Genomic DNA, 26,952 nt, shown 5'->3' on the forward strand with positions numbered 1-26,952 from the left:
CGACAAAATTTATATTTGACTGAATTGCTTTCGTCAATTATTGCACATGATTTGATTTGATTACCAACAGCCGTCCTGACAGTTACAGCACCGGGCGTTGCACTTTCCTTTACCGCAACACGGTGTTCCCTGCTATCCATTTTCGCACTATGCCCTCTAAACGTTCATGCAACCACAACAACAACAAGAAATTTGTTTAAAGTGGGTTATAAAAATCTATGAAATTATGAACCTATATTACTTCCGCCAATAATCAAACCCAATATTTTGGTTGGGGATTCCGGCAAACAACATGTAGCGTCAACTTCTTGGCTGAGAAAGGTCAAAGCTATTACGCAACTCATTAGCAACAGCGACTGAGGGAAAGACTGAATCGCAGTTTTTTTAAAATAATATACTGTCAAAATTCCAGCACAAAAATTAAACATCAAATAATAAAAGAAGGACGTTGATAATTTACCTTTCGACAGCTGGCTCCGACGAAATATACCGATATTTTAACCAGCAATTTGCAATGCACATAGTAATCTATTAAATTGGCATTAAATAAAGATTTGCTGATGCTGTTGTCTCTGCCTTTTCTATTACAAATCCAAACACTATTATATATCGGTCCTCTATAGACTAGATGGAAAAAGTTTTCTATATTATTATCACGAAATGCAAATGAGAGACCAATAAGGGTTGACCCACTGTGAGATTTATAGATAATCCGTTTTGAGGCATTTCGGGAAAAAATCCAGTTGCTGCTGAGCGCAGATTCCCCGCAGAAGTTTATTATTGAATTTTCTCTTCTAATAGCTAACTTTCAAAATTGGACGATATTTTTGGATGAAGTGCCATCAGATTTTATTATTAAATTTGTGTTCAAATATGTCAGGGTATCCGTGCTGCTGCTCTCTCTCTCTCCTTGATTGATGTTGCGTATTGTGGCCAATATTAACTTTATTACCATTAACTATAGTGAATAAATCCGGTTTATGGAAATGTGAAAATATGGACCTCAATTTAGTTTCTAATACAAATATTATGGACACAACCTGGTCATGCGAATTTTGCGAAAAAGCTGGAATAACCTGGAAAAAACCTAGAAATGGACGCGATACAATCTCCTTATATTCATCCTCTTTTATCTGGATATACAGACGCATAAATTGTATCAATGCACGAGCACATATCACTGATTCAATAAAAAAAACGTAGGCTATTGCACCTGATATCTATATGACCTTCTGAATTTAATTAATCGCTCGTTATCGTGTTGAATTTGGATTACATATTCAACTGGCGTTTGCTGCGCCAATCAACCCAAATTCATTTTGGAATTTTAATTTTTGAAGACAGGAAAGTTATAACTAGCGCTTTACAACTTAACAACACTTGAAAAAATTTGCCATGTGTTGAGCTATATGTTTTTTGTACACGGCAAATGCTCTTTGCTATGATAAATAGGTAGTTTCTTTTTTGGGGAGGCATCATGGCCGATATTGCGGACTTTTTTGGAATTTGCATATAATGTTTGGGTACTCCAAACGGTTTTAAAGTGTCCACAAAAATTTAGAGATATATGTAAAAAAAGATTACAAAGTCAGAGCTGCTGAGCATTTGTATGATGTGTATTATCAGAGTTGGAAGGTTGAATATATATTCAAGCGGATTATTTGAATATATCCACAATTATACAAATATTGCTCGGGTTAATTGAAACCAGAAGATTTAGATAGGACAGACTTGGATTTTCTAATTTTTTTTTCCATTATTCAAATTCTGTAGTTGTTTCGGATAATCTTGGTCGGATAACAAATTCGGTCCAGTTCGGTTGCATGAAAAACAAGTGATGAACTACTATTTCGGTTAGGGTTATCCTCTACCACACCCGTCTGGTGCACCGCAGTTTGCAGCAAAGAAAGATGTGCAACGACAGTTCACAGCGCCATCGCAACGCCAACGACAACAGTTGCCTAGGGATGAATGGCACTGTCCATTCACGAGCCCACCGAACTCGTTGACAATTGCCAGCAGCACCAAAGACACCATCAAAATCATAAGAATCTAAAAAGGTGCATATGCAGCAATATAAAACAAATAAACAAACATTGCGATAGAATAACTTTGGATTTGAGATAAATTGTTATTACCGATTTGACCATTTTTTGCTATAAGGAAGGCTAGACGAGTTCAACTGTTCAAAAAGTTGTGATAATATTGACTGATTTTCGAGCCCTTTTTATACTAGATCCAAAACCACCTCCCCACTGGCTCTACAGCAGCATGGCTCCTCCTCCTCCTAATCAGCTAGTATAACACACGTGCCGTAACTGTGCCAGTTAAGCAGCGCTGCAAACGGGTGCGCAAAAACTTGGGTTTTCAGCAGTGTCTTTTGCTGGGTTCTTCCTGTTGCCGAATCCGGGATTTCCCCGCAAAAACTAGTACTCCTGCTGGTATGCCTTGCGGCGAAGAAAGGTCTTTGATCTTCTAATATATAGATGTGTTTCTCCTTAAGAGATTCATGGCAAAAACTGGTTGAAACTGGTAATGAACAAGATTCCTTCGGGAATGTCCTTCGGGAATTTTTTTAAACGTTAAAGAGACAGAAAATCAAGGTTAAATAGTAGATTAATACATACTATTATGTTTGGAAAATTCTCTTTATTCTCTTAAATTAATTGATTCTTATTAACTAATTGACTAATAATCTGTCAATATTATGAGTGGTGCGACTTAGGTGTGACGGAGGCTTCGCCCCGCCACCCCACGTCGCACTCCATGTTTAGATTAAGTTAAAGTAACACTTATTACTATAGTAACAATACAATTATATCATGTGGTCACATGTTGCATTACATGAGTCTTGGCTAATAGAGAGCGAGCTACCTTGTCCGACATTCGAACCTCGGTCCTTCGACATTACAGCCCAGAAGGCTGACCATTAGACCACCGGTGATATGGGAGACAAGGGGGAAACGTGGGCTGGTATCGTATGGCCCAGGTATACCCCCCTTCACTGACTCCTCTCCCATGGGTACGCGCCAACCCCCGCTCGACCCTCCTTTCTGGCCGGCTTGGGCTGCGCGTCAGCTCCGTAAAACTCAAAACTTTGAACGCGTTTTACGGGCACTTCCGCTCATTTGCACACCCTAAACCATGTGTTAAAAATGATCAGCGTAACGAGATCTACAACCCTATACCTTTCTTTTTTCGATATAAGAAAACCTGTCTCGCTAGGGGAAGAGCCCACTCTTTTCCCGTGGTTCACTTGGTCAAGAAAATTAGGAAAAATCTCGTAAAATAGGGAAATTTGCGAAAAATTGGAAAAAATTACAGGGAAATAGGGAAATTTGAGAAAAATGGGAAAAAATTACAGGGAAAAACTACATTTCTCATTTTTCTCAATTTTCCCATTTTTGTGGTGGTTCACTTGGAAAAAGAGTGGATAGCCCCTCGATCCCAAATTAACACGAAGGTAGGAAAGCGTTTTGGTTTGCTTTTTAAGATTAGACGAAAGGGATGTGGATTTCCCATATTTCAGACAGAAAATCCGAATTTGCTGATAAAGTTATTTATCAAGTCAAGCTCGAGCAAAAAATGTCTTTTCAATTTTAAATATTAATTTTAGAAAATTGAACTTACTAACAATTTTGTCGAGTTTTGTTGTTGTGGTTATTGCATGAACGTTTAGAGGGCAGTGCGAAAATGGATTGCAGGGAACACCGTGTTGCGGTAGACGAAAGTGCAACGCCCTGAGCTGTATAACTGTCAGGGCGGCTGTTGGTAATCATATCACGCCGTCCAATAATTTACGAAAACAATTCAGTCAAAAATAAATTTCGTCAATGACAAGAGTGTCCGCTCGAATCTGCAGACTCCCCCGGGAGGTGGGCGACAACGGTTTAATGATGAATTACTTGTACAGATAAATAATCAAGTTTAAAAAAGGGAGTCAGCGCTGAGGTTTTCTGCTTGAGTGTTGGCGACAAGATTGGTTACGTCATTAATAACTATTGCAAGGACGATCCTGAACATCGCTGGTATTAGCTAACCGAGGGGTTGTCTACTCTTTTCCCGTGGTTCACTTGGTCAAGAAAATTAGGGAAAATCAGGGAAAGTAGGGAAATTTGAGAAAAAAGGAAAAAATTACAGGGAAATAGGGAAATTTGAGAAAAATGGGAAAAATTACAGGGAAATAGGGAAATTTGAGAAAAATGGGAAAAAATTACAGGGAAAAACTACATTCCTCATTTTTCTCAATTTTCCCTTTTTTGTTGTGGTTCACTTGGAAAAATAGTGGATAGCCCCTCGATCCCAAATTAACACGAAGGTAGGAAAGCGTTTTGGTTTGCTTTTTAAGATTAGACGAAAGGGATGAGGATTTCCCATATTTCAGACAGGAAATCCGAATTTGCTGATTAAGGTTTTTTATCAAGTCAAGCTCGAGCAAAAAATGTCTTTTCAATTTTAAATATTAATTTTAGAAAATTGAACTTACTAACAATTTTATCGAGTTTTGTTGTTGTGGTTATTGCATGAACGTTTAGAGGGCAGTGCGAAAATGGATTGCAGGGAACACCGTGTTGCGGTAGACGAAAGTGCAACGCCCTGAGCTGTATAACTGTCAGGGCGGCTGTTGGTAATCATATCACGCCGTCCAATAATTTACGAAAGCAATTCAGTCAAAAATAAATTTCGTCCATGACAAGAGTGTCCGCTCGAATCTGCAGACTCCCACGGGAGGTAGGCGACAACGGTTTAATGATGAATTACTGGTACAGATAAATAATCAAGTTTTAAAAAGGGAGTCAGCGCTGAGGGTTTCTGCTTGAGTGTTGGCGACAAGAGTGGTTACGTCATTTATAACTATTGCAAGGACGATCCTTAACATCGCTGGTATTAGCTAACCAAGGGGTTGTCCACTCTTTTCCCGTGGTTCACTTGGTCTAGAAAATTAGGGAAAATCTGGGAAAATAGGGAAATTTGAGAAAAATTGGAAAAAATTACAGGGAAATAGGGAAATTTGAGAAAAAATGGGAAAAAATTACAGGGAAAAACTACATTTCTCATTTTTTCTCAATTTTCCCATTTTTGTGGTGGTTCACTTGGAAAAAGAGTGGATAGCCCCTCGATCCCAAATTAACACGAAGGTAGGAAAGCGTTTTGGTTTGCTTTTTAAGATTAGACGAAAGGGATGTGGATTTCCCATATTTCAGACAGGAAATCCGAATTTGCTGATAAAGTTATTTATCAAGTCAAGCTCGAGCAAAAAATGTCTTTTCAATTTTAAATATTAATTTTAAAAAATTGAACTTACTAACAATTTTGTCGAGTTTTGTTGTTGTGGTTATTGCATGAACGTTTAGAGGGCAGTGCGAAAATAGATTGCAGGGAACACCGTGTTGCGGTAGACGAAAGTGCAACGCCCTGAGCTGTATAACTGTCAGGGCGGCTGTTGGTAATCATATCACGCCGTCCAATAATTTACGAAAACAATTCAGTCAAAAATAAATTTCGTCAATGACAAGAGTGTCCGCTCGAATCTGCAGACTCCCCCGGGAGGTGGGCGACAACGGTTTAATGATGAATTACTTGTACAGATAAATAATCAAGTTTAAAAAAGGGAGTCAGCGCTGAGGGTTTCTGCTTGAGTGTTGGCGACAAGATTGGTTACGTCATTTATAACTATTGCAAGGACGATCCTGAACATCGCTGGTATTAGCTAACCGAGGGGTTGTCTACTCTTTCCCCGTGGTTCACTTGGTCAAGAAAATTAGGGAAAATCAGGGAAAGTAGGGAAATTTGAGAAAAAAGGAAAAAATTACAGGGAAATAGGGAAATTTGAGAAAAATGGGAAAAATTACAGGGAAATAGGGAAATTTGAGAAAAATGTGAAAAAATTACAGGGAAAAACTACATTTCTCATTTTTCTCAATTTTCCCTTTTTTGTTGTGGTTCACTTGGAAAAAGAGTGGATAGCCCCTCGATCCCAAATTAACACGAAGGTAGGAAAGCGTTTTGGTTTGCTTTTTAAGATTAGACGAAAGGGATGTGGATTTCCCATATTTCAGACAGGAAATCCGAATTTGCTGATAAAGTTATTTATCAAGTCAAGCTCGAGCAAAAAATGTCTTTTCAATTTTAAATATTAATTTTAGAAAATTGAACTTACTAACAATTTTATCGAGTTTTGTTGTTGTGGTTATTGCATGAACGTTTAGAGGGCAGTGCGAAAATGGATTGCAGGGAACACCGTGTTGCGGTAGACGAAAGTGCAACGCCCTGAGCTGTATAACTGTCAGGGCGGCTGTTGGTAATCATATCACGCCGTCCAATAATTTACGAAAGCAATTCAGTCAAAAATAAATTTCGTCCATGACAAGAGTGTCCGCTCGAATCTGCAGACTCCCACGGGAGGTAGGCGACAACGGTTTAATGATGAATTACTGGTACAGATAAATAATCAAGTTTTAAAAAGGGAGTCAGCGCTGAGGGTTTCTGCTTGAGTGTTGGCGACAAGAGTGGTTACGTCATTTATAACTATTGCAAGGACGATCCTTAACATCGCTGGTATTAGCTAACCAAGGGGTTGTCCACTCTTTTCCCGTGGTTCACTTGGTCTAGAAAATTAGGGAAAATCTGGGAAAATAGGGAAATTTGAGAAAAATTGGAAAAAATTACAGGGAAATAGGGAAATTTGAGAAAAAATGGGAAAAAATTACAGGGAAAAACTACATTTCTCATTTTTCTCAATTTTCCCATTTTTGTGGTGGTTCACTTGGAAAAAGAGTGGATAGCCCCTCGATCCCAAATTAACACGAAGGTAGGAAAGCGTTTTGGTTTGCTTTTTAAGATTAGACGAAAGGGATGTGGATTTCCCATATTTCAAACAGGAAATCCGAATTTGCTGATAAAGTTATTTATCAAGTCAAGCTCGAGCAAAAAATGTCTTTTCAATTTTAAATATTAATTTTAGAAAATTGAACTTACTAACAATTTTGTCGAGTTTTGTTGTTGTGGTTATTGCATGAACGTTTAGAGGGCAGTGCGAAAATGGATTGCAGGGAACACCGTGTTGCGGTAGACGAAAGTGCAACGCCCTGAGCTGTATAACTGTCAGGGCGGCTGTTGGTAATCATATCACGCCGTCCAATAATTTACGAAAACAATTCAGTCAAAAATAAATTTCGTCAATGACAAGAGTGTCCGCTCGAATCTGCAGACTCCCCCGGGAGGTGGGCGACAACGGTTTAATGATGAATTACTTGTACAGATAAATAATCAAGTTTAAAAAAGGGAGTCAGCGCTGAGGTTTTCTGCTTGAGTGTTGGCGACAAGATTGGTTACGTCATTTATAACTATTGCAAGGACGATCCTGAACATCGCTGGTATTAGCTAACCGAGGGGTTGTCTACTCTTTCCCCGTGGTTCACTTGGTCAAGAAAATTAGGGAAAATCAGGGAAAGTAGGGAAATTTGAGAAAAAAGGAAAAAATTACAGGGAAATAGGGAAATTTGAGAAAAATGGGAAAAATTACAGGGAAATAGGGAAATTTGAGAAAAATGGGAAAAAATTACAGGGAAAAACTACATTTCTCATTTTTCTCAATTTTCCCTTTTTTGTTGTGGTTCACTTGGAAAAAGAGTGGATAGCCCCTCGATCCCAAATTAACACGAAGGTAGGAAAGCGTTTTGGTTTGCTTTTTAAGATTAGACGAAAGGGATGTGGATTTCCCATATTTCAGACAGGAAATCCGAATTTGCTGATAAAGTTATTTATCAAGTCAAGCTCGAGCAAAACATTTCTTTTCAATTTTAAATATTAATTTTAGAAAATTGAACTTACTAACAATTTTATCGAGTTTTGTTGTTGTGGTTATTGCATGAACGTTTAGAGGGCAGTGCGAAAATGGATTGCAGGGAACACCGTGTTGCGGTAGACGAAAGTGCAACGCCCTGAGCTGTATAACTGTCAGGGCGGCTGTTGGTAATCATATCACGCCGTCCAATAATTTACGAAAGCAATTCAGTCAAAAATAAATTTCGTCCATGACAAGAGTGTCCGCTCGAATCTGCAGACTCCCACGGGAGGTAGGCGACAACGGTTTAATGATGAATTAGTGGTACAGATAAATAATCAAGTTTTAAAAAGGGAGTCAGCGCTGAGGGTTTCTGCTTGAGTGTTGGCGACAAGAGTGGTTACGTCATTTATAACTATTGCAAGGACGATCCTTAACATCGCTGGTATTAGCTAACCAAGGGGTTGTCCACTCTTTTCCCGTGGTTCACTTGGTCTAGAAAATTAGGGAAAATCTGGGAAAATAGGGAAATTTGAGAAAAATTGGAAAAATTACAGGGAAATAGGGAAATTTGAGAAAAAATGGGAAAAAATTACAGGGAAAAACTACATTTCTCATTTTTCTCAGTTTTCCCATTTTTGTGGTGGTTCACTTGGAAAAAGAGTGGATAGCCCCTCGATCCCAAATTAACACGAAGGTAGGAAAGCGTTTTGGTTTGCTTTTTAAGATTAGACGAAAGGGATGTGGATTTCCCATATTTCAGACAGGAAATCCGAATTTGCTGATAAAGTTATTTATCAAGTCAAGCTCGAGCAAAAAATGTCTTTTAAATTTTAAATATTAATTTTAGAAAATTGAACTTACTAACAATTTTGTCGAGTTTTGTTGTTGTGGTTATTGCATGAACGTTTAGAGGGCAGTGCGAAAATGGATTGCAGGGAACACCGTGTTGCGGTAGACGAAAGTGCAACGCCCTGAGCTGTATAACTGTCAGGGCGGCTGTTGGTAATCATATCACGCCGTCCAATAATTTACGAAAACAATTCAGTCAAAAATAAATTTCGTCAATGACAAGAGTGTCCGCTCGAATCTGCAGACTCCCCCGGGAGGTGGGCGACAACGGTTTAATGATGAATTACTTGTACAGATAAATAATCAAGTTTAAAAAAGGGAGTCAGCGCTGAGGTTTTCTGCTTGAGTGTTGGCGACAAGATTGGTTACGTCATTTATAACTATTGCAAGGACGATCCTGAACATCGCTGGTATTAGCTAACCAAGGGGTTGTCCACTCTTTCCCCGTGGTTCACTTGGTCAAGAAAATTAGGGAAAATCAGGGAAAGTAGGGAAATTTGAGAAAAAAGGAAAAAATTACAGGGAAATAGGGAAATTTGAGAAAAATGGGAAAAATTACAGGGAAATAGGGAAATTTGAGAAAAATGGAAAAAAATTACAGGGAAAAATTACTTTTCTCATTTTTCTCAATTTTCCTATTTTTGTGGTGGTTCACTTGGAAAAAGAGTGGATAGCCCCTCGATCCCAAATTAACACGAAGGTAGGAAAGCGATTTGTTTTGCTTTTTAAGATTAGACGAAAGGGATGTGGATTTCCCATATTTCAAACAGGAAATCCGAATTTGCTGATAAAGTTATTTATCAACTCAAGCTCGAGCAAAACATTTCTTTTCGATTTTAAATATTAATTTTAGAAAATTGAACTTACTAACAATTTTATCGAGTTTTGTTGTTGTGGTTATTGCATGAACGTTTAGAGGGCAGTGCGAAAATGGATTGCAGGGAACACCGTGTTGCGGTAGACGAAAGTGCAACGCCCTGAGCTGTATAACTGTCAGGGCGGCTGTTGGTAATCATATCACGCCGTCCAATAATTTACGAAAGCAATTCAGTCAAAAATAAATTTCGTCCATGACAAGAGTGTCCGCTCGAATCTGCAGACTCCCACGGGAGGTAGGCGACAACGGTTTAATGATGAATTACTGGTACAGATAAATAATCAAGTTTTAAAAAGGGAGTCAGCGCTGAGGGTTTCTGCTTGAGTGTTGGCGACAAGAGTGGTTACGTCATTTATAACTATTGCAAGGACGATCCTTAACATCGCTGGTATTAGCTAACCAAGGGGTTGTCCACTCTTTTCCCGTGGTTCACTTGGTCTAGAAAATTAGGGAAAATCTGGGAAAATAGGGAAATTTGAGAAAAATTGGAAAAAATTACAGGGAAATAGGGAAATTTGAGAAAAAATGGGAAAAAATTACAGGGAAAAACTACATTTCTCATTTTTCTCAATTTTCCCATTTTTGTGGTGGTTCACTTGGAAAAAGAGTGGATAGCCCCTCGATCCCAAATTAACACGAAGGTAGGAAAGCGTTTTGGTTTGCTTTTTAAGATTAGACGAAAGGGATGTGGATTTCCCATATTTCAGACAGGAAATCCGAATTTGCTGATAAAGTTATTTATCAAGTCAAGCTCGAGCAAAAAATGTCTTTTCAATTTTAAATATTAATTTTAGAAAATTGAACTTACTAACAATTTTGTCGAGTTTTGTTGTTGTGGTTATTGCATGAACGTTTAGAGGGCAGTGCGAAAATGGATTGCAGGGAACACCGTGTTGCGGTAGACGAAAGTGCAACGCCCTGAGCTGTATAACTGTCAGGGCGGCTGTTGGTAATCATATCACGCCGTCCAATAATTTACGAAAGCAATTCAGTCAAAAATAAATTTCGTCCATGACAAGAGTGTCCGCTCGAATCTGCAGACTCCCACGGGAGGTAGGCGACAACGGTTTAATGATGAATTACTGGTACAGATAAATAATCAAGTTTTAAAAAGGGAGTCAGCGCTGAGGGTTTCTGCTTGAGTGTTGGCGACAAGAGTGGTTACGTCATTTATAACTATTGCAAGGACGATCCTGAACATCGCTGGTATTAGCTAACCGAGGGGTTGTCTACTCTTTCCCCGTGGTTCACTTGGTAAAGAAAATTAGGGAAAATCAGGGAAAGTAGGGAAATTTGAGAAAAAAGGAAAAAATTACAGGGAAATAGGGAAATTTGAGAAAAATGGGAAAAATTACAGGGAAATAGGGAAATTTGAGAAAAATGGAAAAAAATTACAGGGAAATCCGTTAAAAAAGTGTTAAAAAACTCATATTTTTTACAAATTAAATGTTTTCGTGACAGATGATTTTTAAATTTTTTAAAAAAATTTTACAAATTTCTTCAGGCTTTTATTATTAATTTTGTCGTATATTTTTTGTTTTTCAATAGAATAACGAAAAGAAGAAAGTTATGCAAACAAAAAGTTGTTTATTTCATTAATAGAGGGAAGCATTAGAGTCAAGTCAACATGTCCAATCAGTCAACGAAGTTAATTCAAACAGCCCCAAAAAGAGTAAATACATAATTGTACCTTCAAAGGAAGTAAAAGAGTCAAAGTAACAAGACCAATTTGTCTATAGAGATGACTAGAAAACAAAATACATGCGTTTCCACCCTCACAATAAACGACAAAGAAAAGAGTTAAATGGAACCGGAGTAATCTTCAAGACATCTCAGAATGACATTTACTCTGGCTTCTATTTCACATTTTGTTTGGGCATAAACCCTTTGGCTAGCACCTTCTCCACCGACCTCATCGTCGTCTGCATTTTCGTTTTCATTCAGATACTTCATAATTTGGTAAGCGTGATATCTCCGAGCTGCTTGCACTGACGAAATTATTTTGTTGTTATTGGTCTGTTTTTTGTGTTGCTCGAAAATGGCAATGGTCACAACTGAAAATTGTATATGACGAAGTTGTGAGATCCAAAGATAAAAAAACATAGCAAACGAGCATTGGGTAAAACTTACCTCCAAAAATGGCTATAAAATTAATGAGATGACTGATTCCTGGACGAAGATCCTTTCCTCTGCATTTTATGACATATTTGTCCAGATACTAGACTTGCAAGTAAGGCTTTGGAAATAACAGTTTCGCTAGTGAGTAATCTAAATTTATCTATTTGAACTGCGCACTTAAAAGAAGAAGATTTAGAACATTGAATTGGTAAAGAATTTAAAAAATGTCTTACTAGGCTAACGCTTAATTCGACGTCCAACAGGGCAGTATTCAACGTCGAAACGTCGTCGATTTGAGTCAGTGGCAATCGAAGTTGATCTTCTACTATTTTGTTAAAATGTTCTAGATACGTTTGCATTACTTTTGTGATAAGTCGCTTTGGAGGTATAAGGTCTTTTAGAAGAGCATTAGTGGCAACTGATTGTTTTAACATTTCCTGTCGCCAGGCATACTTGTCGGCAGCAATGTCAGTTTGTACTTCGTGTGGTTTGGTTGCCTTGCTTGTGGTAGCTTCCTTTGTTATTGATTGCGACCTGACATCGCCCATGCGAGGACTGCTTGCTCTAATTGTACCAACTGAAACTGATGTGGATGGCGAATAGCTTGCGTTACGTGAAATACTTTCGACTGTTTTCGATTTCGACATAGCATCGCCGATCCGTGGAAGGCTGCTCTTACCTAATCTGGCTACCACTTGTGGAGACGGTGAGCTACTTGTTTGTCTGGAATGAGTTTTCGTGGGTGTTGTTTGAGATCTGGGTGCAACAGTCCCAGAAATACTTGTCTGCTTTATTCCGCCTACCATCAGTGTCGACGGCAAGCTGCTTGTCGTGGTTGAACGAGTTTCTATGGGTGTTGCTGGCGAGTGCGGCGACCTGGCTTCACCGATTCGATGGGCACCCTTACTTGAACCCTTACTTGAACGAGCTACTGAATAGTCAGGGCTAGGTTCTGTTCGAATTTGTCTCTTCGCAATCGAAGGCTTTATTCCGCCTACCATTAGTGTCGACGGCAAGCTGCTTGCCGTGCTTGAACGAGTCTCCGTTGGTGTTGCTGGCGAGTGTGGTGACCTGGCTTCACCGATTCTATGGGTGCTTATCTTAATTGAACGAGCTACTGAATAGTCAGGGCTAGGCTCTGTTTGAATTTGTCTCTTTGCAACCGAAGGTTTAGATGGAAATGGACGGCTACCAGATGTCTTCACAGCTGTGAAAGAAGTAAATTATAGTCAAAGGAAGTAAAGGTCACTCGTATTACAAAATAAATACCTGGTGAGCTTTTTCAAGAAAAGCAAAAAGTCGTCCTTTCTCCATTCTTGAAAAGAATCTTAAATTTCAAGAAGCTTTTTCAACTCTGAGTCAAAATGAAAATATTACAGAAGACACGATAAAGATTATCGAAGAATACGTTTGCGCCATGCATGGAAAAAAATTCACCGTCAACGAATGCAGAATGGATATGTTCTTGAAAATTTATCAACCAAAGAGAGGTAAAAATCCTATGGCCAACGTCAAAGGAATTGACGGAAGTTCCCTCCCTCCATGCCACTCTGTATTATTGAAGCAAATCAAAAGAACAAATGCTATTCTGTTTGGCGAAACGGAACTGTTTTTAATCCTCAAGTCATTTTACTTAGCGGAAACGGGTGGCAGCTAGTTGAGGAAAAATACTCCCCTGTCTGGTTTCAGAGTGACATGGCCCCGACGACAATTGAAGATATGATTTTGGATTCCTCTAACGAAGAAGAAAAGAACGAGGATGCAACTGATGTGTCCAGCGATGAAGCCGATAATGAGTCAGATTGCTCTTTGTCCGACGTCGATTAAATTGTTATTTTCCAATAACTTTTTTAACTTTAAAATTTTTAACTATGTAACCCACGTCTTTAAATGAGGAGTTTCATAACCAAAGCCAGAATACATTCTTGAAGCTTATTAAATTGTCAGCTGTACCTGTTTTCTAATTTTCCCCCTGAAAGAATTTGAATTTGCGCCACGAATGCTGCGTTGCCATTTACGGCAAAGTAAAAAAAAAATCAGCCGTCGGGCTACAAATCGCAGTCTGATCACATGAAAGCCCCAGATTTTCATGTCAGATTTTATGTAACTTAATTCTATTTTATATTCTCTAAATTTTAAGCTTATTTCTAGATTTTATTCTTACGGGGTAAATTTCCACAAAAATCGATCATTTTTCCGATTTTTGATACCTCCCCCCACCCAAACGCCCCAGCGCCCATCGTCAAGACAAAGTTTTTTTGACTTGACTTTGTGGTGCCTTTCATTTTAAGAACCTAAAAAAAGTTATTCTTATGGGGTAAATCTGTGTCATTGTGGCTAGCGGACTATTCGTGGCTTTTCCTTCAACTAATCAATTTGATGTATTTTATCATCTTGAAACCCTTTATAAGAGGCCTTTGTTCTTCTTTGATTTTATAGGAAGCCAGACCGGCTCCCATCAGCGCCTTAAGCAGCAAGCGTCCATCTGTACAAGTAATTCATCATTAAACCGTTGTCGCCTACCTCCCATGGGAATCTGCAGATTCGAGCGGACACTCTTGTCATCGACAAAATTTATATTTGACTGAATTGCTTTCGTCAATTATTGCACATGATTTGATTTGAATACCAACAGCCGTCCTGACAGTTACAGCACCGGGCGTTGCACTTTCCTTTACCGCAACACGGTGTTCCCTGCTATCCATTTTCGCACTATGCCCTCTAAACGTTCATGCAACCACAACAACAACAAGAAATTTGTTTAAAGTGGGTTATAAAAATCTATGAAATTATGAACCTATATTACTTCCGCCAATAATCAAACCCAATATTTTGGTTGGGGATTCCGGCAAACAACATGTAGCGTCAACTTCTTGGCTGAGAAAGGTCAAAGCTATTACGCAACTCATTAGCAACAGCGACTGAGGGAAAGACTGAATCGCAGTTTTTTTTAAATAATATACTGTCAAAATTCCAGCACAAAAATTAAACATCAAATAATAAAAGAAGGACGTTGATAATTTACCTTTCGACAGCTGGCTCCGACGAAATATACCGATATTTTAACCAGCAATGTGCAATGCTCATTGTAATCTATTAAATTGGCATTAAATAAAGATTTGCTGATGCTGTTGTCTCTGCCTTTTCTATTACAAATCCAAACACTATTATATATCGGTCCTCTATAGACTAGATGGAAAAAGCTTTCCATATTATTATCACGAAATGCAAATGAGAGACCAATAAGGGTTGACCCACTGTGAGATTTATAGATAATCCGTTTTGAGGCATTTCGGGAAAAAATCCAGTTGCTGCTGAGCGCAGATTCCCCGCAGAAGTTTATTATTGAATTTTCTCTTCTAATAGCTAACTTTCAAAATTGGACGATATTTTTGGATGAAGTGCCATCAGATTTTATTATAAAATTTGTGTTCAAATATGTCAGGGTATTCGTGCTGCTGCTCTCTCTCTCTTCTTGATTGATGTTGCGTATTGTGGCCAATATTAACTTTATTTCCATTAACTATAGTGAATTAATCCGGTTTATGGAAATGTGAAAATATGGACCTCAATTTAGTTTCTAATACAAATATTATGGACACAACCTGGTCATGCGAATTTTGCGAAAAAGCTGGAATAACCTGGAAAAAACCTAGAAATGGACGCGATACAATCTCCTTATATTCCTCCTCTTTTATCTGGATATACAGACGCATAAATTGTATCAATGCACGAGCACATATCACTGATTCAATAAAAAAAACGTAGACTATTGCACCTGATATCTATATGACCTTCTGAATTTAATTAATCGCTCGTTATCGTGTTGAATTTGGATTACGTATTCAACTGGCGTTTGCTGCGCCAATCAACCCTAATTCATTTTGGAATTTTAATTTTTGAAGACAGGAAAGTTATAACTAGTGCTTTACAACTTAACAACACTTGAAAAAATTTGCCATGTGTTGAGCTATGTTTTTTGTACACGGCAAATGCTATTTGCTATGATAAATAGGTAGGGTTATTCTTTTTTGGGGAGGCATCATGGCCGATATTGCGGACTTTTTCGGAATTTGCACATAATGTTTGGGTACTCCAAACGGTTTTAAAGTATCCACACAAATTTAGAGATATATGTAAAAAAAGATTACAAAGTCAGAGCTGCTGAGCATTTGTATGATGTGTATTATCAGAGTTGGAAGGTTGAATATATATTCAAGCGGATTATTTGAATATATCCACAATTATACAAATATTGCTCGGGTTAATTGAAACCAGAAGATTTAGATAGGACAGACTTGGATTTTCTAATTTTTTTCCCATTATTCAAATTCTGTAGTTGTTTCGGATAATCTTGGTCGGATAACAAATTCGGTCCAGTTCGGTTGCATGAAAAACAAGTGATGAACTACTATTTCGGTTAGGGTTATCCTCTACCACACCCGTCTGGTGCACCGCAGTTTGCAGCAAAGAAAGATGTGCAACGACAGTTCACAGCGCCATCGCAACGCCAACGACAACAGTTGCCTAGGGATGAATGGCACTGTCCATTCACGAGCCCACCGAACTCGTTGACAATTGCCAGCAGCACCAAAGACACCATCAAAATCATAAGAATCTAAAAAGGTGCATATGCAGCAATATAAAACAAATAAACAAACATTGCGATAGAATAACTTTGGATTTGAGATAAATTGTTATTACCGATTTGACCATTTTTTGCTATAAGGAAGGCTAGACGAGTTCAACTGTTCAAAAAGTTGTGATAATATTGACTGATTTTCGAGCCCTTTTTATACTAGATCCAAAACCACCTCCCCACTGGCTCTACAGCAGCATGGCTCCTCCTCCTCCTAATCAGCTAGTATAACACACGTGCCGTAACTGTGCCAGTTAAGCAGCGCTGCAAACGGGTGCGCAAAAACTTGGGTTTTCAGCAGTGTCTTTTGCTGGGTTCTTCCTGTTGCCGAATCCGGGATTTCCCCGCAAAAACTAGTACTCCTGCTGGTATGCCTTGCGGCGAAGAAAGGTCTTTGATCTTCTAATATATAGATGTGTTTCTCCTTAAGAGATTCATGGCAAAAACTGGTTGAAACTGGTAATGAACAAGATTCCTTCAGTAATGTCCTTCGGGAATTTTTTTAAACGTTAAAGAGACAGAAAATCAAGGTTAAATAGTAGATTAATACATACTATTATGTTTGGAAAATTCTCTTTATTCTCTTAAATTAATTGATTCTTATTAACTAATTGACTAATAATCTGTCAATATTATGAGTGGTGCGACTTAGGTGTGACGGAGGCTTCGCCCCGCCACCCCACGTCGCACTTCATGTTTAGATTAAGTTAAAGTAACACTTATTACTATAGTAACAATACAATTATATCATGTGGTCACATGTTGCATTACATGAGTCTTGGCTAATAGATAGCGAGCTACCTTGTCCGACATCCGAACCTCGGTCCTTCGCCATTACAGCCCAGAAGGCTGACCATTAGACCACCGGTGATATGGGAGACAAGGGGGAAACGTGGGCTGGTATCGTATGACCCAGGTATACCCCCCTTCACTGACCCCTCTCCCATGGGTACGCGCCAACCCCCGCTCGACCCTCCTTTCTGGCCGGCTTGGGCTGCGCGTCAGCTCCGTAAAACTCAAAACTTTGAACGCGTTTTACGGGCACTTCCGCTCATTTGCACACCCTAAACCCTGTGTTAAAAATGATCAGCGTAACGAGATCTACAACCCTATACCTTTCTTTTTTCGATATAAGAAAACCTGTCTCGCTAGGGGAAGAGCCCACTCTTTTCCCGTGGTTCACTTGGTCAAGAAAATTAGGGAAAATCTGGGAAAATAGGGACATTTGCGAAAAATTGGAAAAAATTACAGGGAAATAGGGAAATTTGAGAAAAATGGGAAAAAATTACAGGGAAAAACTACATTTCTCATTTTTCTCAATTTTCCCATTTTTGTGGTGGTTCACTTGGAAAAAGAGTGGATAGGCCCTCGATCCAAAATTAACACGAAGGTAGGAAAGCGTTTTGGTTTGCTTTTTAAGATTAGACGAAAGGGATGTGGATTTCCCATATTTCAGACAGGAAATCCGAATTTGCTGAGAAAGTTATTTATCAAGTCAAGCTCGAGCAAAAAATGTCTTTTCAATTTTAAATATTAATTTTAGAAAATTGAACTTACTAACAATTTTGTCGAGTTTTGTTGTTGTGGTTATTGCATGAACGTTTAGAGGGCAGTGCGAAAATGGATTGCAGGGAACACCGTGTTGCGGTAGACGAAAGTGCAACGCCCTGAGCTGTATAACTGTCAGGGCGGCTGTTGGTAATCATATCACGCCGTCCAATAATTTACGAAAGCAATTCAGTCAAAAATAAATTTCGTCAATGACAAGAGTGTCCGCTCGAATCTGCAGACTCCCACGGGAGGTAGGCGACAACGGTTTAATGATGAATTACTTGTACAGATAAATAATCAAGTTTAAAAAAGGGAGTCAGCGCTGAGGTTTTCTGCTTGAGTGTTGGCGACAAGATTGGTTACGTCATTTATAACTATTGCAAGGACGATCCTGAACATCGCTGGTATTAGCTAACCGAGGGGTTGTCTACTCTTTTCCCGTGGTTCACTTGGTCAAGAAAATTAGGGAAAATCAGGGAAAGTAGGGAAATTTGAGAAAAAAAGGAAAAAATTACAGGGAAATAGGGAAATTTGAGAAAAATGGGAAAAATCACAGGGAAATAGGGAAATTCGAGAAAAATGGGAAAAAATTACAGGGAAAAACTACATTTCTCATTTTTCTCAATTTTCCCAATTTTCTGGTGGTTCACTTGGAAAAAGAGTGGACAACCCCTCGTAGCTAACAGATATCATTCAAAAGATAATTTGTCCTGATTTAACCATGATAACCAGCAATTTGTTATACTTTTTAAAAGTTAAAGTTACCCTTATTGAATAGATAATTTAAATACTTGCTACAAATTGAAACTTCCTCAAACGACAAACACATTAAACAACCTAATACAAGTTAATAATAAAGGAAGTAGTACTTAACCATGATTTGCAATGCGAAGGTGAATGAAGACTTTCTGACTGATTGGCGAACTCCATTATTGGGAATGTTGTGCCAAATCACAGACGTGGCAAAATGAATTTCGATTAATTCACATTCCATTCCTGAAACACTTCGGTCATAATACGTACGTTACATTTAATTTCACATGGTCACAGCTGTAATCACTGAAATCAAATGACGAAAGAAACGGAAAGAAACGACTTCTCGAACACGGCCGTCTTGAGTAGAAACCCGTGGAGGATAAATCTGTGCAAGAATTCGTTTAAAACCCATTTGAAATGCGCCTTTTTGGGCTGAATCGCGTTTCAGCTCTGTTTTGAAATGCATTTAAAGTAAGTTCAAGGACGCTGTTTATGACCCAAATATCTGTTTTTTCGCAAGATGCCAGTTTATAAATCCGTTAAAAAAGTGTTAAAAAAACTCATATTTTTTACAAATTAAATGTTTTAGTGACAGATGATTTTAAGATTTTTTAAAATATTCTTTACAAATTTCTTCAGGCTTTTATTATTAATTTTGTCGTATATTTTTTGTTTTTCAATAAAATAACGAAAAGAAGAAAGTCATGCAAACAAAAAATTGTTTATTTCATTAATAGAGGGAAGCATTAGAGTCAAGTCAACATGTCCAATCAGTCAACGAAGTTAATTCAAACAGCCCCAAAAAGAGTAAATACATAATTGTACCTTCAAAGGAAGTAAAATAGTAAAAGTAACTAGACTAATTTGTCCATAGAGATGACTAGAAAAAAAAATACATGCGTTTCCACCCTCACAATAAACGACAAAGAAAAGAGTTAAATGGAACCGGAGTAATCTTCAAGACATCTCAGAATGACATTTACTCTGGCTTCTATTTCACATTTTGTTTGGGCATAAACCCTTTGGCTAGCACCTTCTCCACCGACCTCATCGTCGTCTGCATTTTCGTTTTCATTCAGATACTTCATAATTTGGTAAGCGTGATATCTCCGAGCTGCTTGCACTGACGAAATTATTTTGTTGGTATTGGTCTGTTTTTTGTGTTGCTCGAAAATGGCAATGGTCACAACTGAAAATTTTATATGACGAAGTTGTGAGATCCAAAGATAAAAAAACATAGCAAACGAGCATTGGGTAAAACTTACCTCCAAAAATGGCTATAAAATTAATGAGATGACTGATTCCTGGACGAAGATCCTTTCCTCTGCATTTTATGACATATTTGTCCAGATACTAGACTTGCAAGTAAGGCTTTGGAAATAACAGTTTCGCTAGTGAGTAATTTAAATTTATCTTTTTGAACTGCGCACTCAAAAGAAGAAGATTTAGAACATTGAATTGGTAAAGAATTTAAAAAATGTCTTACTAGGCTAACGCTTAATTCGACGTCCAACAGGGCAGTATTCAACATCGAAACGTCGTCGATTTGAGTCAGTGACAATCGAAGTTGATCTTCTACTATTTTGTTAAAATGTTCTAGATACGTTTGCAAAACTTTTGTGATAAGTCGCTTTGGAGGTATAAGGTCTTTTAGAAGATCATTGGTGGCAACTGATTGTTTTAACATTTCCTGTCGCCAGGCATACTTGTCGGCAGCAATGTCAGTTTGTACTTTGTGTGGTTTGGTTGCCTTGCTTGTGGTAGCTTCCTTTGTTATTGATTGCGACCTGACATCGCCCATGCGAGGACTGCTTGCTCTAATTGTACCAACTGAAACTGATGTGGATGGCGAATAGCTTGCGTTACGTGAAATACTGTCGACTGTTTTCGATTTCGACATATCATCGCCGATCCGTGGAAGGCTGCTCTTACCTAATCTGGCTACCACTTGTGGAGACGGTGAGCTACTTGTTTGTCTGGAATGAGTTTTCGTGGGTGTTGTTTGAGATCTGGGTGCAACAGTCCCAGAAATACTTGTCTGCTTTATTCCGCCTACCATTAGTGTCGACGGCAAGCTGCTTGTCGTGGTTGAACGAGTTTCTATGGGTGTTGCTGGCAAGTGTGGCGACCTGGCTTCACCGATTCGATGGGCACCCTTACTTGAACCCTTACTTGAACGAGCTACTGAATAGTCAGGGCTAGGTTCTGTTCGAATTTGTCTCTTCGCAATCGAAGGCTTTATTCCGCCTACCATTAGTGTCGACGGCAAGCTGCTTGCCGTGCTTGAACGAGTCTCCGTTGGTGTTGCTGGCGAGTGTGGTGACCTGGCTTCACCGATTCTATGGGTGCTTATCTTACTTGAACGAGCTACTGAATAGTCAGGGCTAGGCTCTGTTTGAATTTGTCTCTTTGCAACCGAAGGTTTAGATGGAAATGGACGGCTACCAGATGTCTTCACAGCTGTGAAAGAAGTAAATTAAAGTCAAAGGAAGTAAAGGTCACTCGTATTACAAAATAAATACCTGGTGAGCTTTTTCAAGAAAAGCAAAAAGTCGTCTTTTCTTCATTCTTGAAAAGAATCTTAAATTTCAAGAAGCTTTTTCAACTCTGGGTCAAAATGAAAATATTACAGAAGAAACGATAAAGATTATCGAAGAATACGTTTGCGCCATGTATGGAAAAAAATTCACCGTCAACGAATGCAGAATGGATATGTTCTTGAAAATTTATCAACCAATGAGAGGTAAAAATCCTATGGCCAACGTCAAAGGAATTGACGGAAGTTCCCTCCCTCCATGCCACTCTGTATTATTGGAGCAAATCAAAAGAACAAATGCTATTTGTTCTGTTTGGCGAAACGGAACTGTTTTTAATCCTCAAGTCATTTTACTTAGCGGAAACGGGTGGCAGCTAGTTGAGGAAAAATACTCCCCTGTCTGGTTTCAGAGTGACATGGTCCCGACGACAATTGAAGATATGATTTTGGATTCCTCTAACGAAGAAGAAAAGGACGAGGATGCAACTGATGTGTCCAGCGATGAAGCCGATGATGAGTCAGATTGCTCTTTGTCCGACGTCCATTAAATTGTTATTTTCCAATAACTTTTTTAACTTTAAAATTTTTAACTATGTAACCCACGTCTTCAAATGAGGAGTTTCATAACCAAAGCCAGAATACATTCTTGAAGCTTATTAAATTGTCAGCTGTACCTGTTTTCTAATTTTCCCCCTGAAAGAATTTGAATTTGCGCCACGAATGCTGCGTTGCCATTTACGGCAAAGTAAAAAAAAATCAGCCGTCGGGCTACAAATCGCAGTCTGATCACATGAAAGCCCCAGATTTTCATGTCAGATTTTATATAACTTAATTCTATTTTATATTCTCTAAATTTTAAGCTTATTTCTAGATTTTATTCTTATGGGGTAAATTTCCACAAAAATCGATCATTGTTCCGATTTTTGATCCCTTCCCCCACCCAAACGCCCCAGCGCCCATCGTCAAGACAAAGTTTTTTTGACTTGCCTTTGTGGTGCCTTTCATTTTAAGAACCTAAAAAAAGTTATTCTTATGGGGTAAATCTGTGTCATTGTGGCTAGCGGACTATTCGTGGCTTTTCCTTCAACTAATCAATTTGATGTATTTTATCATCTTGAAACCCTTTATAAGAGGCCTTTGTTCTTCTTTGATTTTATAGGAAGCCAGACCGGCTCCCATCAGCGCCTTAAGCAGCAAGCGTCCATCTGTACAAGTAATTCATCATTAAACCGTTGTCGCCTACCTCCCATGGGAATCTGCAGATTCGAGCGGACACTCTTGTCATCGACAAAATTTATATTTGACTGAATTGCTTTCGTCAATTATTGCACATGATTTGATTTGATTACCAACAGCCGTCCTGACAGTTACAGCACCGGGCGTTGCACTTTCCTTTACCGCAACACGGTGTTCCCTGCTATCCATTTTCGCACTATGCCCTCTAAACGTTCATGCAACCACAACAACAACAAGAAATTTGTTTAAAGTGGGTTATAAAAATCTATGAAATTATGAACCTATATTACTTCCGCCAATAATCAAACCCAATATTTTGGTTGGGGATTCCGGCAAACAACATGGAGCGTCAACTTCTTGGCTGAGAAAGGTCAAAGCTATTACGCAACTCATTAGCAACAGCGACTGAGGGAAAGACTGAATCGCAGTTTTTTTTTAAATAATAAACTGTCAAAATTCCAGCACAAAAATTAAACATCAAATAATAAAAGAAGGACGTTGATAATTTACCTTTCGACAGCTGGCTCCGACGAAATATACCGATATTTTAACCAGCAATGTGCAATGCACATAGTAATCTATTAAATTGGCATTAAATAAAGATTTGCTGATGCTGTTGTCTCTGCCTTTTCTATTACAAATCCAAACACTATTATATATCGGTCCTCTATAGACTAGATGGAAAAAGCTTTCTATATTATTATCACGAAATGCAAATGAGAGACCAATAAGGGTTGACCCACTGTGAGATTTATAGATAATCCGTTTTGAGGCATTTCGGGAAAAAATCCAGTTGCTGCTGAGCGCAGATTCCCCGCAGAAGTTTATTATTGAATTTTCTCTTCTAATAGCTAACTTTCAAAATTGGACGATATTTTTGGATGAAGTGCCATCAGATTTTATTATTAAATTTGTGTTCAAATATGTCAGGGTATCCGTGCTGCTGCTCTCTCTCTCTCCTTGATTGATGTTGCGTATTGTGGCCAATATTAACTTTATTACCATTAACTATAGTGAATTAATCCGGTTTATGGAAATGTGAAAATATGGACCTCAATTTAGTTTCTAATACAAATATTATGGACACAACCTGGTCATGCGAATTTTGCGAAAAAGCTGGAATAACCTGGAAAAAACCTAGAAATGGACGCGATACAATCTCCTTATATTCCTCCTCTTTTATCTGGATATACAGACGCATAAATTGTATCAATGCACGAGCACATATCGCTGATTCAATAAAAAAACGTAGGCTATTGCACCTCATATCTATATGACCTTCTGAATTTAATTAATCGCTCGTTATCGTTTTGCATTTGGATTACATATTCAACTGGCGTTTGCTGCGCCAATCAACCCGAATTCATTTTGGAATTTTAATTTTTGAAGACAGGAAAGTTATAACTAGCGCTTTACAACTTAACAACACTTGAAAAAATTTGCCATGTGTTGAGCTATATGTTTTTTGTACACGGCAAATGCTCTTTGCTATGATAAATAGGTAGGGTTATTCTTTTTTGGGGAGGCATCATGGCCGATATTGCGGACTTTTTCGGAATTTGCACATAATGTTTGGGTACTCCAAACGGTTTTAAAGTATCCACACAAATTTAGAGATATATGTAAAAAAAGATTACAAAGTCAGAGCTGCTGAGCATTTGTATGATGTGTATTATCAGAGTTGGAAGGTTGAATATATATTCAAGCGGATTATTTGAATATATCCACAATTATACAAATATTGCTCGGGTTAATTGAAACCAGAAGATTTAGATAGGACAGACTTGGATTTTCTAATTTTTTTCCCATTATTCAAATTCTGTAGTTGTTTCGGATAATCTTGGTCGGATAACAAATTCGGTCCAGTTCGGTTGCATGAAAAACAAGTGATGAATTACTATTTCGGTTAGGGTTATCCTCTACCACACCCGTCTGGTGCACCGCAGTTTGCAGCAAAGAAAGATGTGCAACGACAGTTCACAGCGCCATCGCAACGCCAACGACAACAGTTGCCTAGGGATGAATGGCACTGTCCATTCACGAGCCCACCGAACTCGTTGACAATTGCCAGCAGCACCAAAGACACCATCAAAATCATAAGAATCTAAAAAGGTGCATATGCAGCAATATAAAACAAATAAACAAACATTGCGATAGAATAACTTTGGATTTGAGATAAATTGTTATTACCGATTTGACCATTTTTTGCTATAAGGAAGGCTAGACGAGTTCAACTGTTCAAAAAGTTGTGATATTATTGACTGATTTTCGAGCCCTTTTTATACTAGATCCAAAACCACCTCCCCACTGGCTCTACAGCAGCATGGCTCCTCCTCCTCCTAATCAGCTAGTATAACACACGTGCCGTAACTGTGCCAGTTAAGCAGCGCTGCAAACGGGTGCGCAAAAACTTGGGTTTTCAGCAGTGTCTTTTGCTGGGTTCTTCCTGTTGCCGAATCCGGGATTTCCCCGCAAAAACTAGTACTCCTGCTGGTATGCCTTGCGGCGAAGAAAGGTCTTTGATCTTCTAATATATAGATGTGTTTCTCCTTAAGAGATTCATGGCAAAAACTGGTTGAAACTGGTAATGAACAAGATTCCTTCGGGAATGTCCTTCGGGAATTTTTTTAAACGTTAAAGAGACAGAAAATCAAGGTTAAATAGTAGATTAATACATACTATTATGTTTGGAAAATTCTCTTTATTCTCTTAAATTAATTGATTCTTATTAACTAATTGACTAATAATCTGTCAATATTATGAGTGGTGCGACTTAGGTGTGACGGAGGCTTCGCCCCGCCACCCCACGTCGCACTCCATGTTTAGATTAAGTTAAAGTAACACTTATTACTATAGTAACAATACAATTATATCATGTGGTCACATGTTGCATTACATGAGTCTTGGCTAATAGAGAGCGAGCTACCTTGTCCGACATTCGAACCTCGGTCCTCCGACATTACAGCCCAGAAGGCTGACCATTAAACCACCGGTGATATGGGAGACAAGGGGGAAACGTGGGCTGGTATCGTATGGCCCAGGTATACCCCCTTTCACTGACCCCTCTCCCATGGGTACGCGCCAACCCCCGCTCGACCCTCCTTTCTGGCCGGCTTGGGCTGCGCGTCAGCTCCGTAAAACTCAAAACTTTGAACGCGTTTTACGGGCACTTCCGCTCATTTGCACACCCTAAACCCTGTGTTAAAAATGATCAGCGTAACGAGATCTACAACCCTATACCTTTCTTTTTTCGATATAAGAAAACCTGTCTCGCTAGGGAAGAGCCCACTCTTTTCCCGTGGTTCACTTGGTCAAGAAAATTAGGGAAAATCTGGGAAAATCGGGAAATTTGCGAAAAATTGGAAAAAATTATAGGGAAAGTAGGGAAATTTGAGAAAAAAGGGAAAAAATTACAGGGAAATAGGGAAATTTGAGAAAAATGGGAAAAATTACAGGGAAATAGGGAAATTTGAGAAAAATGGGAAAAAATTACAGGGAAATAGGGAAATTTGAGAAAAATGGGAAAAAATTACAGGGAAAAACTACATTTCTCATTTTTCTCAATTTTCCCATTTTTGTGGTGGTTCACTTGGAAAAAGAGTGGATAGCCCCTCGATCCCAAATTAACACGAAGGTAGGAAAGCGTTTTGGTTTGCTTTTTAAGATTAGACGAAAGGGATGTGGATTTCCCATATTTCAGACAGGAAATCCGAATTTGCTGATAAAGTTATTTATCAAGTCAAGCTCGAGCAAAAAATGTATTTTCCAGTTTAAATATTAATTTTAGAAAATTGAACTTACTAACAATTTTGTCGAGTTTTGTTGTTGTGGTTATTGCATGAACGTTTAGAGGGCAGTGCGAAAATGGATTGCAGGGAACACCGTGTTGCGGTAGACGAAAGTGCAACGCCCTGAGCTGTATAACTGTCAGGGCGGCTGTTGGTAATCATATCACGCCGTCCAATAAATTACGAAAGCAATTCAGTCAAAAATAAATTTCGTCAATGACAAGAGTGTCCGCTCGAATCTGCAGACTCCCACGGGAGGTAGGCGACAACGGTTTAATGATGAATTACTTGTACAGATAAATAATCAAGTTTAAAAAAGGGAGTCAGCGCTGAGGTTTTCTGCTTGAGTGTTGGCGACAAGATTGGTTACGTCATTTATAACTATTGCAAGGACGATCCTGAACATCGCTGGTATTAGCTAACCGAGGGGTTGTCTACTCTTTTCCCGTGGTTCACTTGGTCAAGAAAATTAGGGAAAATCAGGGAAAGTAGGGAAATTTGAGAAAAAAAGGAAAAAATTACAGGGAAATAGGGAAATTTGAGAAAAATGGGAAAAATCACAGGGAAATAGGGAAATTCGAGAAAAATGGGAAAAAATTACAGGGAAAAACTACATTTCTCATTTTTCTCAATTTTCCCAATTTTCTGGTGGTTCACTTGGAAAAAGAGTGGACAACCCCTCGTAGCTAACAGATATCATTCAAAAGATAATTTGTCCTGATTTAACCATGATAACCAGCAATTTGTTATACTTTTTAAAAGTTAAAGTTACCCTTATTGAATAGATAATTTAAATACTTGCTACAAATTGAA

General features: G+C 38.5%; 2 long non-coding RNA genes across 4 annotated transcripts; both read right to left on the reverse strand.

Annotated features, from left to right (window-relative positions):
- Window positions 1-1,598: 1,598 nt before the first annotated feature.
- Window positions 1,599-26,332, reverse strand: LOC124191469. 3 transcript variants are annotated; one of them, XR_006873447.1, is made up of 11 exons: window positions 26,153-26,331; window positions 17,830-18,103; window positions 10,324-10,597; window positions 9,506-9,779; window positions 8,651-8,924; window positions 6,979-7,968; window positions 6,161-6,434; window positions 5,306-5,579; window positions 4,491-4,760; window positions 2,139-2,561; window positions 1,599-2,052 (listed from the first exon to the last, which is right to left on the reverse strand). It is a non-coding gene; the product is annotated as an uncharacterized LOC124191469 (long non-coding RNA). The 3 variants fall into 3 exon arrangements; XR_006873446.1 differs by lacking the exon at window positions 4,491-4,760 and having other exon boundaries at window positions 5,306-6,434; window positions 26,153-26,332; XR_006873445.1 differs by lacking the exons at window positions 1,599-2,052; window positions 2,139-2,561; window positions 4,491-4,760; ... (4 more) ...; window positions 9,506-9,779; window positions 10,324-10,597 and adding exons at window positions 15,799-16,251; window positions 16,338-16,760 and having other exon boundaries at window positions 26,153-26,309.
- On the reverse strand, window positions 24,003-24,622 carry LOC124191471. Its single transcript, XR_006873449.1, has 2 exons — window positions 24,542-24,622; window positions 24,003-24,455 (listed from the first exon to the last, which is right to left on the reverse strand). It is a non-coding gene; the product is annotated as an uncharacterized LOC124191471 (long non-coding RNA).
- Window positions 26,333-26,952: the final 620 nt, after the last annotated feature.

This window comes from Daphnia pulex, chromosome 3, assembly GCF_021134715.1.
Source record: "Daphnia pulex isolate KAP4 chromosome 3, ASM2113471v1".
Lineage (NCBI taxonomy): Eukaryota > Metazoa > Arthropoda > Branchiopoda > Diplostraca > Daphniidae > Daphnia > Daphnia pulex.